This window comes from Hevea brasiliensis, chromosome 2, assembly GCF_030052815.1.
Source record: "Hevea brasiliensis isolate MT/VB/25A 57/8 chromosome 2, ASM3005281v1, whole genome shotgun sequence".
In the NCBI taxonomy this organism is placed as follows: domain Eukaryota; kingdom Viridiplantae; phylum Streptophyta; class Magnoliopsida; order Malpighiales; family Euphorbiaceae; genus Hevea; species Hevea brasiliensis.
The window spans coordinates 67,636,246-67,642,783 of record NC_079494.1 but is presented as its reverse complement, the minus strand read 5'-3'; the positions used below and the strand labels follow the sequence as shown (position 1 = coordinate 67,642,783).

The 6,538-nt window shown below is 35.7% G+C and overlaps 1 long non-coding RNA gene across 1 annotated transcript; it reads right to left on the bottom strand.

Moving 5' to 3' along the window:
* Nucleotides 1-684: 684 nt before the first annotated feature.
* LOC131170541 (uncharacterized) lies at nt 685-3,130 on the bottom strand. Its single transcript, XR_009141325.1, has 2 exons — nt 2,844-3,130; nt 685-917 (listed from the first exon to the last, which is right to left on the bottom strand). It is a non-coding gene; the product is annotated as an uncharacterized LOC131170541 (long non-coding RNA).
* Nucleotides 3,131-6,538: the final 3,408 nt, after the last annotated feature.

Genomic DNA, 6,538 nt, shown 5'->3' with positions numbered 1-6,538 from the left:
TGATATGGAGGTGGTGGTGGTGGCATAACTCCTGCCATTTGTCTAAAGAACTCAGCCATTTGCTGAAATGTGGCTGATGCATTTGGTACTGGTGGAACAGGTTCCCTCCTGTCTCCTGGTTCAGTCATAGATGGAGCATGACTTTCGACTTCCTCATCGACCGCTCTCTGCGATGTGGAGTCCATATTCTGATCAAAATAACAAAACAAATCAAAAGATCTGCATTAGAGTCATCTTAACACTTACAATGCAATGCATGATATGCAATCTATCTAGGTCCAGAAACGCCTAAACCGTGCTCTGATACCACTAAATGTAACACCCCTCACCGGTCTACAGCATAGTCGAGCAAGGCATGCTACACGGCGTGCCGGAACACCTAGTCTATGATTATCTCATTTCTTGAACTCAATTTGATTTTAAGAAGTCATTTATGTAATATTCATATCATGTTGATACTATTGTCATACTTTGTTAAAATCAGTGTTTCAAGACTGGTAATAAAAATTTGGCAAGGTGCCGTCTATATTTAGGACAAACTGTCCTTCCAAACTTGTTGAAAACAGTTTGATATTATGATATCGAAATCTCAAATATTTCACAGTCTCTATTTCGCAGTAAAGTCAATAGACTTTTACAGTCATTAAATAGTTCCATAACACAGTCCATAATAATTTAAATATGTACAGAAAATCTCCATGTTATTTAATATGTACAAAATATTACAAACTTTAGAGCTTTCATAACATTACAAAATACAGGGCCAAATTTCAAATATACAACAAAAGTACAAAATACAAGATATCCTGAGTCCTACCATGTATGCAATGCAGTGCAGATGACTCTGGACTCCTATGCAGATCTGATGTCTCACCCGGTCGTAGGTCTGCTGGGCTCCCCAGCTGTATCTCCAATACCTACGCGTTACAAAAGCAACGCGCTAAGCAATTTTGCTTAGTGGTGCCAAATATAAGGAAATATACACTAAAATAAAGTAAATAAAGTGTTTACAAATTTTTGGTGGTGCTGTATGTCAGTAGATTGGATTTACGTATTTAAATTTAATAGTACTTGAATTACTGCCCGTGTAGCCTATATACTGACCAGACTGGATAAACGGATATACTGGCACTGGGTACCTAGTACCTCAGGCCGTCACACCATCGATCACAAAGTGTCTCCCGGTGTGCAAATAGCGTGGCTAAAAAGCCATATAGTCAATCTGGCGATAAGCCAAAAATAAATACACAATATGTATAGCCGTAGGCTATTAAAGTCACAGGGTGGCATAATAGGCCGTAAAAACACAGTATGGCATAAAGCCATTTACAGAACAGCTGTCAGAATCCTATTGGCATGCCAACCTATCCATACTAGTCAACTAGGCAAACTAGGGCACATTATAAATTAATTGTTTAATTTTTCAATCTTTGGAGTTTACTAACTATTGTATAATTCACAAGTCAATGCATATGTTGACCTTTTTAGGTAATATGGACAATTTGTTTCTAGCATCAATATGTCACAATTTATCTCTCAATGTGCTGCCAATATAGTGCAATTTACCATTTTTACAAGTTGGCATTCATTGCCAAAATGCTCCAAGCATCATTGTATGCAAAATGTCAAATTCTCAATTTTTGTGTGCTAGATTGGTCTAGCTTATAGTCCTATTTCCCTTGGTTTTTAGCTTCTGGTCAAAGAAGCAAAATTGTAGCTCTATGTCTTATTGCACGCGGGACAAAATTTCAGGTCATTCCGAGTTGTGTAGACCAAGATATGGTCAATTTGCTAAAGCTGGACAGATTGCACTTTTAGTGCACAATTTGGTCAATTTTTAGGTCACTTTTGGTTCGGCAGTTTTTGTGCCCGAACTTGTGCAAGCCATTTGACTTTGTTCTGGTCATTTCTGGGCTTTGGTTTCTTCATAAGACTTGTAGATATAGGTCTTAAATATTCATGGTCAAAATTTCAGGTCAATTGGACCTGTTTTGAGTGAGTTATGGCCTAAACACTAACTGCTGCCCAAATGGTCAGTTTTCAGGCCTCAAATGCACTAATCCGGATTTGGTCAATTTTAAGGTAAGTTTCTAGGCAGAATTTTGGCAACATTTCTACATGAAAGTTGGCCTATTTGGTGTCTAGTTTCACCCCATATTGGCCTCATACCAATTGGGTTCACAGTTTGGCACTTATGGCCTAATTTAGGTGCTGCCTCCAATACACAACCTGCACAAAGCACATACACTCCCAATTTGATATTCCTTCTCCTCCTCATTACTACGATATTCAATCAACAACACTTCCATACATATATTGTACACAATTCCAGCAAAAATTCTGGGCAGAATACTCAAGTGCACAAGGCACACAATACACCATTAAACTTCAATATTTACATCCACCCAAATTCAACATACTTCAATGTTAATATTACACATATACTTCAACATATTCATACTTCAACATCACTTATACTTGCTGCCCACAAATTGACATTCACATATATCATTAATAACCATATATTCACACATAATTTCATGCTATTAGGGGTTGCCAAACATGGCAGTTTGCTCAAGGCTTCAAGGTTCCATTTCACACCTTTAATCTAAACACTACATGTGCATACTTGTGCACAAACTTACTACAACTTTCATTTGGACAATTCAACCTTCATTTTCATTCATTAAAAGTAAAAATAACTCAAGCTCAACAAGGGTTCATGGCTGCCAAAAATGGACAAATTCATTTCTCACTATTTCTTTCATTTCTCTTCACCAAAACACTCACCTTAACCTAAACACAAGCTTTACCAAAGCAAGGGAGGTATTTTGGACACTTACCACTTGAAAGCTTCCTTCAAACCTCACCAAATCTTGTTTTTCTTGCTGCCAATATCTTCCCCAAGGTGAGTATGCAAGCTTTAATGAAGGAAAGAAGTGGAAAGGATGGCTTGATCATGCACCCATGGAGGTTGCATGTGGGGTGGCCATGGTGATTTCCATGGTGGAATTCATTACGGCAAAGTAAAATGGGCTGATGAAGAAGATGATGGTGAGTGCTATCTGCTGTCCCAAGGCTGTGATAAGGGTCCCAATATCCAAGTTAGTGGAGCACTAACTTGGATTTTAATGTTAATTATTCAAAGTTTCATAAATTGGATTTTATCCCCCATTTCTTTCACTATTCTTATAATGTATCACAATTTAATTTTTGATGACATTTTCTAAGTGTAATATCATTTATTTTTAATGGACATTGAGGTCAAAAGGCAACTCTAGGTGTCAAATGACCAAAATACCCCACTTCGGGTTACATTCCCGATTTTTCAGTAACACCGACTTTTGTTTGTTTCTCGATTTTTCGTTTTTCTTTGTACTAATATATTAATTTTTCTTTGATATTTCTAGTGTCAATTACATTTCAATAAATCTTTATCTGTGTCTCAAAATTAAATTCAGAGGGTTCCCTGTAACATCCTCACTTTAGCTAGTCCGTACAGTCTACTATTTCGGTGACCAGTGTTGGTCTGGACAGCTAGAACGTTCGGAAAAATATTTAAACTAAAGTCAGGAACCATAATTAACTCAAATATTAATAAGAAAAATTTAGAAAAAATTTTTGAAATAAAATACAACCAAGTTAAACGAGCCGGTGCCCAAGCGATGGGTAACCAGAGGGAAGTTGCGGTTCTTGCAACGAGGAGCCCTAGACCCGGGGAAAAATTCATAAAATAATTTTTGAGACTCCAGAGAAGGGTCATTGAGGTTCTTATGGCATTAGAATGCCAAGAAAATATTTAGAAAAATTTTTCAATCGGTACAGACAATTTTAACCCATTAAGCCAAACGGAGGGCATTTTGGTCATTTCGCCTTCAGAGGTGATTTTTGGCCGACTTGTACAGTTGACTAAATAATTATTATGACACAAAATGTGAACAAACATTACAAAAAATTAAATTGAAAATGAGTAGAGATGAAAAGAAAAGAAAATGAAAGAAAATACCTAATTATGACATCATATGATGTCATTAAAAACCTATCCACCAATCATAATTTGTTAAACTCATTAAAAGAGATAAAAGTGACCAAAAATTTGAAAAACCAATCTGCATCTTCAACCTTTGGGCAGCCTAAAAAACGTTGAGAGAGAGAGAGAGAAGAGGTTCCACCATTAAAGCTCCCTTAAGCTTCATTTCCCACCTCAAACCACCTCAAAACCTTGTCCTCCCTTCACTAAAAATTTCCCTTACCACTAGAGGAAGAATTGGGCAGCAATTAGAAGAAGAGAAAGTGGAAGAAAGTGAGGTGTGAACAAGCTTAGAAAATCACCAAAGAGGTTAGTGCCATAACCTTTGCTTTTACATCTTTCTAATCATGAATTTGAGCTAAGTTAAGTTAAAAATTTGACAAAAATTGAATTAATGAAGCATGGTTATATTCCATGAAGTTTTGGTAGCCTTGACATGAGTTAGGGTTAGGAGAAATCTTTGGTTTAAAGTGACATATTGCTGCCCCTCTTATAAATTATATGATTAGTATAGCAAATTAGGAGTGGGATGCATGAATTGGAGGCTTGGTCAATTAGGGTTAGGGTTTTGGAGAGAAACTTGGACCTTGCTTAGGTAATGGTGAATGAACATTTTAATGGTCAATTAGTGACCATTTGAGGCAAGTTAATCATAATTTGAAGTGAGCTAATGTATGGCAAATTGAAATGTGCAGGCTGCCTAGAGACAGCAGCAATGAGGCTGTGATTCCAGCCCACTTAGATAGCCATAACTTTGGCTGTGTAGTTTCAATTGGTGTTTGGCCAATTGGACATGAAACTAGACTTATAATGGAACATTTTTTGCTGAAGAAACCATGCCCAAAAGACCAAAGAAAGAGGACCAAAAGTTGGCCCCAATCCGGATACCTTGCAAACTGATTCTGCAGAATGACCAAATGAACAATAATTGTTCATTTGGCCATAACTCACTCTAGATATGGTCAATTGACCTGAAAGTTTTACAGCAACAATATAAGACATAGACAAACAACTTTTATGAAGAAACCTATCCCAAATTATGACCAGAACTTAATCAAAATGGCAGTCACAGTCACTATTCATGGTACTGTAGATTTGGTAAATTCTGCAGAATTGAAATCCGGCCAGCTGTGGTTTTTGGACCATATCTAGAGCTACAAAACTCCAAATGGAGTGATTCAAAAAAATAAATTCAACTAGACAAAATAAGGAACAACTTTCATGTTTACTATTTCCTCAAATTTCCACTGTAACAGTCCCTAATAGAACAGTAAACTTATGGTACAAAAACTGAAAATTCTGCCACTTAGTGTTAGGCTTAGAAGTGGTAATGGTGATCACTTCCAACAAGTTTTAAATGCAAAATGTGGTATGTTTGGAGTGTCAAAACCAATGTACCTATTTTCTATCCAAAAGTCAACATTTTTGTTGACCAATGAGGTGAATAGTGACACCAAAACTTGAAATTCAAAATTTGAAATTAGAAATGCATCTAGGGGACTTTAAATTGCAATTAGCAATTAATACTAGCAAATGTAAAACTCAAAATGTGGGATCTTGGTGTAATTAGAATTAATATATCCACTATGTATGAAAAAGTCAACATTTTGGTTGACTAGTAAGGTGAATAGTAATCAAAATAATTAGTAAATTAAGATAAAAACCTAGAACCAATTCTAAGCTTAAATGCTTAGAATTGTATGACAAATGTAGACTATGCATCCTAGTCAAAATTGTTAAAAAGAAATTAAGGCCATAAATTAGAAATCCATGAAATATTCATGGATTACTTGAAACATGAAAAATAAGTCACCTAATTGATGTGAATAGATAGTTAGGGCTTATATGCCCATCACAAATGCAATTCATAAAATATTAATAATTCAACTTGAAATATAAAATTTGTAATTATATAAGTAGATTCTTGAATGTATAAATGAGAAAAGGGAAAATGTTTTGAATACAATGGTACATGTGAACTATTGTTTAGAATTGTGATTAATATGAATAATATAATGAATGAATAAATGAACCATATTAATGTATGAATGAGACATTAGTTCTCATTATTGTAAAGAGGAGAAGTATTTTGAGTACAATGGTATAAAAGGATAATTGATGTGAATTGTGATCATATAAATGATCAAATGAATGTATGAATTATAATTGAAATTTATCATGAAATAATGAAGTCATAAAATACAATATATAAATATTTAATGTTATTATGTGCCCATGTATTGCCTAGACATGTGTGTCAGATTGGATAGTTTGGCATGCCAATAGGGTATTGTTTTAGCAGTACTGCGAAAGGCTTTATGCCTTTATGCCCGTATTCATGGCATTATGCCAACATTCATGGCTTCTATGCCCGATTATGTGTTATCATGGCTTTTTAGCTATACTGACCGCATACGTGGTTGACGTTCTGCGTCCCATGGTATGACGGCCCGAGGCACCGCGGTGTCCAGTGCCAACGACCCGTTATCCAGTTTAGCCAGCCTCTCA